This window comes from Peromyscus maniculatus, chromosome 22 (genome assembly GCF_049852395.1).
Source record: "Peromyscus maniculatus bairdii isolate BWxNUB_F1_BW_parent chromosome 22, HU_Pman_BW_mat_3.1, whole genome shotgun sequence".
Lineage (NCBI taxonomy): Eukaryota > Metazoa > Chordata > Mammalia > Rodentia > Cricetidae > Peromyscus > Peromyscus maniculatus.
The window spans coordinates 35,726,777-35,740,179 of NC_134873.1; positions in this window are offsets into that span (position 1 = coordinate 35,726,777).

The window sequence follows — 13,403 nt, forward strand, 5'->3', positions numbered from 1 at the left end:
ACACACACAATTCTGTGAATGTCTGTGAGGGTGTTTTAATAATGTTTTAATGGATGAGGGAAGAACCACTTTGAATGTGAACAGCATCATCGATGAGGTGGAGTCTCAAACTGAATGAGGAGAAGGAGAACTAAGTATCAGCATTCATCTCCCTGCCTCCTGACTGCACCCACGTGACAGCTGCCTCATGCTCCTGATGTCATACCTCCCATGCCACGATGGGCCATACCCTCTAACTGTGAGCCAGAATAAATCTGTCCTTCTTTAAGTTGATTTTGTCAAATATTTTTGTCACACCAATGAGAAAAATCACCAATGTGGAGGAAATAATCATGGCAGGAACTCACACCTTTTCAAATTTAGCTGTGTTCTTATATGGATGCTCCTGTTGAAGAAGAAGGAGAAAGGGGAGGGGTAGGAGGGGTAGGAGGAGGAGGGGGGAGGAGGAAGATGAAAAAAAAAGGAGGAGGAAGAGGAAGAAGAGGGAAAAGAAGAGGAAGAGGGGGAGGAGGAAGAGGAAGAAGAGGAGGAGGAAGAAGAGAAAAAGAAGAGGAAGAAGAGGAGGAGGAAGAAGAGAAAAAGAAGAGGAAGAAGAGGAGGAGGAAGAGGAAGAGGGGAGGAAGAAGAGGAGGAGAGGGAGAGGAAGGAGAAGGAGGAGAGAAAAAGATGGGTCTTGTTTACTTGTTCAAATGGACCACTACACAGTGTTTCAAGTCCCTTCACATGGTTAAGAACAATTGATGACTCAATATGAACAATGACTAAAACAGAATGCTGAAGAACTATGAAACTTACATGCAAGAGAAGACATTTATCAGTTTAAATTTTCTGGGAAAAAAATACTTTTACTTTCCAAATGATTGAGGTCACCAGTTTGAAGAGGGCAGTCATATATAAATCCTCTCATACACTGTGCAAATTCTGTGAAGATCAGCAACTGTGCCTCCAAACACTGAGTGTATGAAGCTACCACGAGAGGCCAGTTCTCCCGATATTCAGAGCACTGGCAGAAGAACAGCACTGCTCAGAATGTCACTGTGCCACTTATTATTGTATTACTGTGGACGGACCCATGGCTCAGTGCCTGTCAAACCAACCGTCATACCACAAGCGAGTCAAACTTTGTTCCAAGCTGTCTGGTGTTCTCTGACCCTTATCTAGGACCATCTGAATTTAGTGTCTGGGTAAACCAATTGCTCTAAAGACCACTGGATAAAAGGAGGTGATAGAGGAGCTGCCATCCTGGAACCGGTAGATCTGAGGCTCTGGTAATGTTTGTATCAACTTAACTGACATATGACAACTAAGCCAACGGTCACCCACCAAACATAAGCTAGCCAGGCACTTAGTTGGGCTGAGAGTGATTATGAACTATTATCTCAGTTAGTGACTACTTAAAAGAATGTTTAATAGGGGTTAAATGGACCTTTGTACAATTCTTGTCTCAGTTACCATTCTATTGCTGTGATGAAACTCATGACAATGGCAACTTATAAATTGGGGGCTTGCTACAGTTTCAGAGTATCATCATGGTAGGGAGTGTGTTGGCAGGCAGGCAGGCATGGTGTTGGAGAAGTAGCTAAGAGCTCACATCTGATCCACAAGTTTCAGGCAGAGAGATACTATGAGACTGGGTGTGCCATGGGCTTTTGAAACCTCAAAACCCAGTCACAGTCACACATTTCCTCCAATAAGTCCACACCTCCTCATCCTTCCCAAACAGTTCCACTAAGTGGGGACCAAATATTCAAACATAGGAGTGTTTGGAGGCCATTCTCATGGAAGCCACCACAGTACTCAAGATATTCCAACATATCTGAACGGCCGTCTCTTTAAACCTACACCACTGTAGGAAGCACAATGAAGTTGACTGATTGGTTCTGTTCAGAGAAATAGTACTATCTGTGGATATCTGTAAAGTACTCTGGCCTCCTGGGAACCATTGTATGTGCCCTCAGCCCTGTTGTCACTTAACACAGAATACACAAACAGGCGTGGGTCTCCCTGGCACTGCCCGACTTTCTGAGATTAGTTCTAACCGATAATATTGTTCCACGGGAATGCTTGGGGTCTGAGAAATTGATCACTTACCTAAGATGGTTTGAGATGCGCAATACAAAGTATTTTATTCCAGAATAATAAAACAACCACTTGTTGGCTGAACCTCAGGGAATAAAACTCATTACCACTACAATCATTTCCCTCGCATACAGTATTTTAGTAGGAACCTGAAGAATCACCTGTGTCCCACCAGCAGTGACTGATTCAGGAGGAGGCTGGGTAGAATTCGAAATGTAAGAAGCCTGAAGCATCGTGGTTCCTTCCGAGGCCAAATATTTGTATGTGTGTACTCCAAGGGTTTATAGTGTTTATATCATTAGTGTTTCCTTGGTAGTACAAGCTAAACTGTTTTTCTTCCTGAAGGGAGGTAAGATTCATAAAATCACAATGTTCCTGTGAAGCATATTAAGTAGCTCTTATAAAGCAAATAAATGGTTATGGCCTCTGATGTTGTGATAAAATACAGTGACACTCTGATTTGATGGTTAACCTTACTTGGGAAAGTATAAGTGGTGAAAATCACAGGTCCAAGATCCAAGTCCAAGGATTTGTGGTCAGTAGATGATATCACTTTGTTTTGCTCAGTTTTCTTATCTACAAGTCAGGGATACAAACATGCCCAACCTCAGTGGGTTATGGGAGGCTTTATTAATAGGTTAGCAGAGTGAACCTGGTAAACACTCTGTGTATTTAAATGATTATTGCCATTGGCTGTGTCGATAAAAATTGGGGAAAGTTGGGACTGAAAAAATGTCTCTGTAGTTGAGAGGACTTGCTGTTCTTCCAGAAGATCTTGGTTCAGTTCCCAGCACCCACATGGCATCTCACAACTGCCTGTCTTTCTAGCTCCAAGGGATCTTCTGGTCCCTGTGGGTACTGCATGCATGTGGTGTACCAACATTCACTCAGGTACACACACGTACATACAAATTAAATAAGTACATAAACTTTTTTAAGTCGTGGGAAATGGATGGTATATTTAATTCTTTCAATACTTTTTATGCAACCTTTAGCTAATGGATACATTCCACTCTGAAGATAGCACTAAGTAGGATGTGATACACACTCCAAGAGAGTTTAAACATATACAGTGTGAGAAACAGAAACACTGTGGGGTTTGTAGTAGTGGAACTGTGTTTTGCATTCACAATATACATTGCACTATTTGTGTGGCACATGAGTGCTGCATCAATAAAAAAAAGATAGTAAAAAAAGAAAGAAAGCGGACATAAGCCAATAGATACTAGAGGTGATAAACCCAAGAACACTAAAGCGCCAAGCAAGATAAAACCATGCAGGGTCATCTCCTCTTGAGAAGTACTAACATTTGGGCAGAAGGTTAACTGAGAAAGTGAATCAGAGGCATAACAGAGATGGGGCCTTCCAGGCAAAGGGAACAGCAGATGCAAAGACCCCGAACTGCCTTCTGGGACAGTGGAGGAGTGGGAAATCGGCTTGAGTGGGAAATGTAAGATCCTGGGTCAAGGAGGACTGTTCTCTTTATTTTCCTTCTGGATTCGAATTCTAAATCCTAAATTTTGAAGCAATTGAAATGTTTTCCTAAACAACAGAGGTGTGGGATTTGAGTCTTTCTGGAAAATCACCATGAGAGAAAGAAAACCAGCCCATTGATTCATAGTTTATTGTTTATTCTGTGGAGGCAAAACTTCCATGGGCACTAGTGCTTAAAGATGGTTACATACACATTGAAACAGTGTTGGAAACCGTATCTAATGACACAGAGAATCCTGACTCCAACCGCAAATGTCGTATGATAAAGAGGACTGGTGTGTCCCTTTAAACTACACGGGGGAGGGCTGTGATGGTGGCTTAATTGGAAAAGTGCTTATCACACAAGTGTGAGAATCTGAATTGGATGCCCAGATCCGACATAAAAAGGCAGGAGTGGTTGTACCTCCTTGTAATCTCACTGTTAGGGACATGGAGACAGGAGGATCTGGGGCTCCCTAGCTGGTCTAATTGCTGAGCAGTAGATCCTAGTGAGGGACCCCGTCTTCAGAGAATACGATGGACAGCTCCAGAGCAAAGCAACCTGAGGTTAGCCAATTGCTTCTGCACACAGGCGCACAATTACATGCACCCCTCATGCATGCGCCCTTTATGATATACATAAAATCCATGGCATGAGAGCTCTAGCCAGGGGTTCTGAAATGAAAGCCCATTGGAAGTTTTGTTTCTAAGATAATTCCATGAAGATGCTATGTGTCCATATGCTAGAACACACCCCTGGCCAGGGTAGGTGGATCTTATTGAACAGATGTGCACATTATAGGAGCATTATTATGCATACAATATTAAAATCCCCACTATGTTCAAAGCATTCCATATGTGCAATAATTGATGTCTTTTAGCTCACCCATACAGTCATCTCTCTATAGAAAGCTGTTTCTCAAAGTGCACTTCCTGTTGATTTAAATGCTCATAAGGCTTGTTAGCAAAAATTAAAAATGAGAGTTTGACAATTCATCCAGACAACTGCAAGTGCAGCATTTTAATTATTTCATGTATTTTACAGAGACAATATGGGCTGCCCGTGCTCTGCATCTTTGCATCTTTCCAGATCTCTGGCAGAAGAGTTCCTGCCACATCTCCAACAGATGGCCTGCTGATTTAAAAGTCCCATGTTCACCAAAAATATTGGAATGTGGTAAAAGTTGAATTAATAAAATTACATGCAAACATCCAACAAAAACTAGTCTGCATGCCAAATTCAATATTCAGTTGGAGCTCCTCACCACTAGATCCTGCCCAAGCCATAGAAATATATTCTTAAGATTTCCGCTGGCCCCAACATAGAAGCCAGATGGGAGATTTTACTTAATCTGGTCGTATTAAGCTCAAGAATATTTCTATCCCTGTTATCATGTGCCTCGACTTCAGCTGTCAACGCTAAAGCAGACATGTCTCAAGTATGAACTTAGAGTGGCAATTTGCCTCTCAGGGCACCATGCCTGTAGATGGATGCCTCCTGGCTCTTTGTGGCAGTTCTGAATGTATTGGGATATTGAGCTCTTTCCTAGCCTTTACCCAACAGACAACGTTATCAACCCTGCCTCCCAACCTCTAGTTGAGATGGTCCAAGCTGTCTCTAGATATTGTCAAACATCCCCTAGGCACATTGTTTCCTCCTGAGCACTGCTGTGTGAGACAGGGGGCATCTTTAATGGAGACAGAAGCCCATTCCATCCCTGTGGACTGCTTCCACAATCAACATCATGCTGCACCACTTTAACTTAGTAGCCATTTACAAGTCCTCCACCAATCGGTGGAGTAATTCAATCATATTTAATCAATAATTCAAATCAGAAATCCTATAAATGTTTTAAAGAAAAACTGTCCAATTCTGATATTTCTCCTATTTACTTCTTCATTTAAGGTTATGATACATACTAGACACAATGGCTTATATCCGTAACCCCAAAACTCATGGAACTGAGGCAAGAAGATTTGGGCTACCTATTGAGTTCCAGGCCAGCCTGGGCAACAGTGTGACACTCTGTCTCAAAAGAAAAAAGACTGTAATATACATATATATGATGTAAATATATGTTGTGATTACACATATATATTAATGTGTTGATTGTATGTGTATATATGAACTTATTTAAATAATATATTCATATGTGTATATGTATGCATATTTATATTATATGCATATGTGTACACATTTACATTATAAATATACTCATGTAGATGTATGTGTATTTATATATATTCACATACACTATTGTATAGAATGGAATCAAGAAGAATGACTTTTATATATTCCCCATTTCCTCTTATTTAACATCTTATATATTGTGTATTGTATGATATTTATGCTGTTCCTAGATTTCCAGCAAGATAAGTTTGTTATAGCAGAGTGATTCTTCCACTCACAAGTGTACAAGAAGGGAGGCATGATCCCACTGTCAGTAAAAGTTACTCTACTGATAGTAAAAGAACTTCAATAATAGAAATATCATTAATTTAATTAATTTGAACCTCACCAGAAAACTTAGTTGCCTTTGAAATAGATGAATTATTGTTTCAGGCTATATGTTGCTCAATGAATGAGAGGCTTAAGTTTTTCCTTCTAATGTTTAAACTCGGAGCTAGACTGCCAGCCTCTGTCTTGCTTGTGTAAGGACTGGATTCCAAACCCTTATCATAGAGAGGGTCTTCCCTATCTGGTAAAGACTTCTGTGAGAGCCAGAGAAGGACTCAGGTGTCTTCGGCTTTCCTGAGCACTGATTCTCTGCACTTTCCGGTGCCAGGAACCCTGCTGAGAAAAGCTGTTTGTACACTCAGAACTTACTCCAGCTTAGTCCCAGTGCTTTCCTAAATTAAGTGAGAACATTAAGGAAAATTAAATCTCGGGGAAGAATGTGTTCTGAGGCCAGAATGTTCTAGTTTTGTTTCTGTGGCTGTGATAAAATATCTTGATGAAAGGCAGCTTGGAGAACAAAGTGTTCTTTGATTACAATTCCAGGTTATAGCCCATTAGTACAGGGCATCAAGGCAAGAACTAAAAGCTTCATATCCACAGTCAAGAGAATGAAGGGAGTGAATATTTTATCTTTGTTCACCTTCTCTCAGATAACTTTCTCCTCTTGTACTGTTCAGGACCTCCAGCCTAGGGGATGCTGTCACCCACAGTGGGCTTGGCCTTTTTACATTAGTGAACAATCAGGACAATACCCCACAGACACACCCACAGGCCAATCTGATCTAGGCAATTCTTAATTAAGACTCTTTTCCCAGATGATTCTGGGTTGTGTCAAGTTGATTGTTAAGAGGACCAGCAAAGAGGTCATCAAAGATTCTGAACACAAGACTCATGTCAATAATTTGTCTTGTCTTTTCTCCTTTCCTATGGAAACTCCATCTTCAAGTCCCAAATGCTAAGGACTTTTGAGGAATGAGTCTATAAATTATTCCACACCCAGAAGTCAGGTTTATAAACCCAGGGAAAATATGTGTGTATGTGGGCACAGAGAGGAACTACCTCCTCCTTTGTGCCTCAAGCTATAGAGACCAGGAGACCTGTGACAAGAGATCAGCTGGGCTTGACTTCATCCTATGAGCTGTGACTTATGAGTCTTTTGGGACTTGGCAATGGATCCTTGCCTTAATCACTATCCCTCTGTTAATAGCTGCATGTATGGCAAGACAACATATCCATCCCACTCCTAAGAACTGGTCCAACTACCAGAACAAAACAAAAGCTCTGAGATTGCAAGTCCTGTGGGATCAGAAGGTATGGGCACTGAAGGGTGGACAGAGAGTAGCAGCTGTCCAAAAGCTTCTAATGGCTCCTGTGTGCTTTACTCAAGGGCAAACTGGGGTCTTTGCTGAAACCAAATTTGACTTATGCTATTGCTGCTGCTGCTGCTGCTGCTGCTGCTGCTGGTGGTGGTGGTGCTGCTTGTAGCTGGAGATTTCTCTCTGGGTCCCGCCAAGCCCCGGAAGTCTGACAGCCCACTTATAAAATAACCACACAGACGCTTATATTGCTTACAAACTGTATGGCCATAGCAGGCTTCTTGCTAACTGTTCTTATATCTTAAATTAACCCATTTATATTAATCTGTAAGTTGCCACGTGGCTTGTGGCTTACCAGTATCTTAACATGTTGCTTCTCATCATGGCAGCTGGCAGCGACTCTCTGCCTCAGCCTCCACTTCCCAGAATTCTCTTCTCTGCTTGTCCAGCCTATACTTCCTGCCTGGCTACTGGCCAATCAGCATTTTATTTATACAGAGCAATATTCACAGCACCTGCTGTTGACTCTTTCTCTGATATCAGAGCCATCATTTCCAGGCTTTCATTGATAACTCTTTAACAGCTGCTCCAGACTTTTGACACCATGTTGAGACTGCTGAGATATACAACCTTGTGGATTGCAGAGACACCCACCTTGTGGACTGCAGAGACACCCACCTTGTGGACTGCAGAGACACCCACCTTGTGGACTGCAGAGACACCCACCTTGTGGACTGCAGAGACACCCACCTTGTGGACTGCTGAGACACCCACCTTGTGGACCACAGAGGCATGACTGCTGAAGCACCCAGCTTTGTGGAGTGAGCAGTTAATGGGTTCTCAGCCTTTCCAGTAAGAGACTGTGCTGTGAAATTACTCTAACTGCTGAACCACCCGACCCCGAAGACTGAATGGCAACCAGTTTCTTAGCCTCTCTGGTGTGAGGCGACTGTTGTTACTATTTCAAGGTAAGCTAATTCAATGAATTCTGTTATTTATTGTTAAAAGGCTTTATTTTATTTTTTAAATATATGCATATGTGTGTAGGGATACACATGTGAGACAGTAGATTTCCTAGAGTTGTAGGTACAAGCTACCTGTAGGTCCTGGGAACTGCACGTGGGTCCTCTGGAAGAATATCCTGTGCTCTTAGCCACTGAGCCATCTCTCCAGTTCCAGAAATTATGTGTGTGTGTGTGTGTGTGTGTGTGTGTGTGTGTGTGTGTGTGTGTAGAAAGCTGTGATATTTTGGACATCTGTCTGCCTGTCTTCTACCCCTACTCCATGAGGAAAAGGCTATGTTGTATTTATCTGTCAGTCCCCAGTGACCGAAAAAGCTCTGCCCATGCCAGGAAAGTGAAAATAATGACAGCTGAAAGAACAGAATACAGTGCTTAGAGGTGGAGTACGCTCAGTGCAGAATGAAGCTCTGTCCTCAACTCATGCTATGCAGATGCACACACAAACACACACACAGAAGTGGGGGGGGGGTGGCAAACTAATCTTGGCATGCTCCCTTTCCAAGGACATGAACTTCTGGTTTCTCAAAAAGAACATGTACAGATTATGTAATTTAATAATATATTAGAACAACACAGGATAGGCTAGAGATGTTGAAAAATCAGACAGGGTCTCTATTAGCTCTCTGCTGTCTCAAGTAGCTTTAATTAAACCCTTGTACATGCTGTTCTTGCTCCTGATGAGAGCCACCCTTATCCTCGTCTCTCTGTGTTTTGAATTCTGTTTCAGACTAGGGAACTAGAAGTTAAGTTGACACAAAAGGCTCCTCTAGGTGAGTCACAACCTGCCCTTTCAGTGTGTAGTGTATGTTTCTATCTGGATGTGTAGCCTTCCTCTTCCCAGCATACCTTGTTCTATCTAATCTAACATACTTTCCATCTGAACGATTCTTACCTGCTTACCCAATATCTGGCACTTTCTCTGAATGCCTTTATAAATTACACAACTCATCACAATCCTAACCCAGAAGTATCAAAAGAAACTGAGCAAACAGGGGAGGTGCCCTATCCCAGGACACCTTTAAAAGAACTCAAAAGAAAAAGAAGAGATTCATCAGGCTCATCTCTGGGTTTCTCATGTGTTTAAGCCAAACAGAAAGCTATAGTTCTGTCTCTGGTCCTGCACTCTACTGATATCCTCTCTGATGGACTTGTAGACCCCCACGAGCAATTTCAAATGACCAAATTACAGCCATGAAATTCCCTCCTATGAACCAGGCCTCAAATTTGATCAGAAAGTTGTTGTAGACCCCATAATAGTCATGCTACTAAATCACCAGCAAGCACATCTTATGCAGCATACCCTATGGTGGAGAAGACCACGGATGCTTCCTCTCCCCCAGAGCCTGTGTACACAGTACCATGAGGCTAGCTAGCGGGGAAGACATTTCCAGGTTGGTTTGAGATTGATTTCTCTATATTCTGCAGCCAATATGGGTAGTGTTCAGCAGTAGGGTCTTTCCGTGTAGTTATGGTGGGTTGCCTAGGATGATGACAATAGCTTGTGTTGTATTAAAGACCTCTGGACCTCTCTGATCAATCAATTGCAGAGAGGTGCACTGAGATTTTCAACATTGTCCATCCAGACAGGCTAATTCCACTCAAACTTTTTTTGAGGTTGTATTTTAAAATGAGCTTGCCAACTAGTGGGTTTCCATAGGCTCTTTTACACACACTTGCTTTTTATTAATCCACCTAATAATCTCTCCCCACCATACCCCAGACCCAACCCTATCCTACTTAATCAGTTGACCCTCAATATCTCCCTTCTCCTTTCTTTCCATATGTGTTCTATGACCTCTCAACTTACATTTTTAAATTGGATTGTAAGATAATCAGCTTCCACATGGCCTTTCCCTTTAGTTACCTGATTTTTGACAAAGCTGTCAAAAATGTACACTGGACAAAAGACAGCATCTTCAACAGTGGTTCTGGGAAAACTGGGTTTCCATGCACGGAATAATGAACTTAGATGCTCATCTCTCACTATGCACAGAACTTAGCCACAAATGGAGCAAGGAACTCAGCAGAAGACCTGAGACCCTGAAACTGTTAAATGAAAAAGTTAACAGTGTGCTTCTGCTCATACACACAAACAAGGACTTCCTGAATAAGACATTAGTGTCATAGGAAATAAGACTAACCATTGACAAATCTCTGCACAGCAAAGGAAACAGCAAAGTGAGTGAGGAGGCATCCTTACAGCATTTTGCCAGCTATTCGCCTGATTAGTGTCTGAAGTACACAAAGAATAAAAAAAAAAAAAACAAAACAAAAAAAAAAAAAAAACAAAAACCTGATCCAGGAAACAAACAACCGAATTAAAAAGCTACAGAACTGTATATGGCTTTTTATTATGTTTAGGTGTGTTCCTTATATCCCTGATCTCTCTAATGCTTTTATCATGAAGGGATGTTGGATTTTGTTGAAGGCTTTTCAGCATCTAATGAGATGATCGTGTGGGTTTTTTTTTCTTTCAGTTTGTTTATACGGTGGATTACAGTGACAGATTTTTCCTTTGGCAAACCATCCCTGCATCTCTGGGATGGTCATGGTAGCCTCCTTGGTCATGGTAGATGATCTTTCTGATGTATTCTTGGATTCGGTTTGCCAGTATTTTATTGAGTATTTTTGTATCAATGTTCATGAGTGAGATTGGTCTGTAATTCTCTTTCTTTGTTGAGCCTTTGTGTGGTTTGGGTATCAGGGTGACCGTGGCCTCATAGAATGAATTCAGCAATGTTCCTTCTGTTTCCATTTTGTAGATGAGTGGATGGGGGAGGCAGAGGGGAGATGTGATGAGAGGGACTAGGAGGAGAGGAAGGAGGGGGAACTGTGGCCCAGATGTGAAATACATAAATAGACAGATAGATAGATACATACATACATACATACATACATACATGATGATAGATACATACATACATACATACATACATAGATGATAGATAGATACATACATACATACATAGATGATAGATGATAGATAGATAGATAGATAGATAGATAGATAGATAGATAGATAGATAGATAGATAAATTTTAAAAAATAAAAAAGCTACAGAACTAAATAGCATGTTTTCAAAAGACATGCAGATGACCAGGGACCACTTTAAGAAGTATTCAGCATCCTTAGCCATCTGGGAAAGGTAGATCAGAAATACTTTAAGATCCACCTCACTCTGGCCAGAATGGCTGTCATCCTTAAGAACACAAAGACAACAAATGATGGTGAGGATGTGGGAAGGGAGCCTGCCCCTCACTGTTGGTGGGAGTGAGAACCAGAGCAGCTACTTTGAAAGTCAGCCTGGAGATTTCTCAAAAAAATCTAGAAATCATTTTATTTTATTGTTTGATTTGATCTTAATGATTTCTCATTTTGAATGCAAGATTTCATCAATCCTTTGAGAATTTTATGTATACCATATATTTTGATCATATTTACCCCCTCCCTCCTCTAACTCCACCCCATCTGATTTCTCTCTCTCTCTCTCTCTCTCTCTCTCTCTCTCTCTCTCTCTCTCTCTCTCTCTCTCTCTCCTAACTCACTGAGTCCTATGTGTGTTGCCCACACATAAATGGGAGGTACATTTTTGATCATGTGCTGAGCATCCTCAAGAAGTCTTTGAAGTACAGACAAGACCTTGGAAATGAAGGAATCAAAGACAAAGGATGAGGTTTTGAGACATTAGTCTGGAACCTCTGGGATAGTAAGTAGGCTGGCCACTGTGGAAAGCCTCAGGATGAGAAGAAAAGCAAGAAAGACATGGAGACCATTGGGATCACAAATAAATGACAAAAATGGTGTTGTCAGGCCTGGGAAATCTCTGTAAACAGATGAACAACTGTCTTTGCTTTTTATCCAGCACAGTTATGGATACAGACATCAGTGGCCCGCACGTGGGCTCAAACCTGGATGTTTCACAGAAATGCCCATTGCAGGGGCTGCCTCAGCAGCTCAGGAAAGATAGACATCAGGATACCATAGGCTGGGCTCTAAAGTCCTGCTCCCAGGATCCCCCACCAGGGCCAGGAAAACCTAGGCTCTACCAGCCACTACCCTTGATCACCTCATTATCATAGGCCACACCTCTGGATTACATATAAAAAGCCAAGACACAAACACAACTTCATACTCTATTAGTGTTCCATCACGGTTTCCATGCACTCCATACATGGTTGTCTGTTGTGAATCTGCATTATTAGATACACACAATCAAACACTAAACAAAATGGGGAAGGGGACAAAAGTGATGCCTGAACTCAAAACAGCAAGGCGGAAGCAAGAATCCTCAAGCAGCACTGCCTTGTGGCACTGTGTTCTGGTGAGAGCAAACTTCATGAGCACTAAAAATCTATGTCCCAAAAACAGCCCAGGACAAGAGACTCTGACTACCCCACAACAGCAGTCCACAGAGTATACTGAGGAAGGTTCCTTTGAGTGAGTGACCCTGAGTGCTTCCTGCGAGAGGAAGCCTGTGGGCTGAACCTTGACCGGGTGCAGGATTTACAAGGAGGGAATTGAATTATTACCTTTCATGCTGAGCAACTGGTCTCTGCCAAGTTACAGAGGGAAAGTGTTGAAGGTGAAGATTTGTGAAGGTCAGAGCACAAGGCTCAGACCCAGGAGCATGGCCCATGGTTCTGTGGGTGGAGATAGCTGGGTTCCCCCTGAGTCCTCAGTAGCCAGATAAAAACTACAGGTCTGGTTAAGGAAAGATAGGTTATTGATTTTGATAATACTGAGTTTTTAAAATCATTCTTTTGTTTCATTTTTGTGTGTGAACCTCTGTGAGTGTGTGTGATGAATTTGTATGTGTGTATGCCAAGGCGAGAGGATGACAACATTGGGTGTCCAGCTCTATAGGTCCCTAATTTCCTTGAGACAGGCCTGTCACTGAACCTGGAAGAAGGCTGACCACCAGCAAAACCCGTGGGGCCTCTTCTCTACTTACCACAGCCTGGGGTTACAGGCTCACACGTGGCCATGCCCAGCTTTGAGCTGAGTGCTGAGGATTTGAACTCAGGTCCTCAAGCTTGCACAGCCAGTATTCTTTCC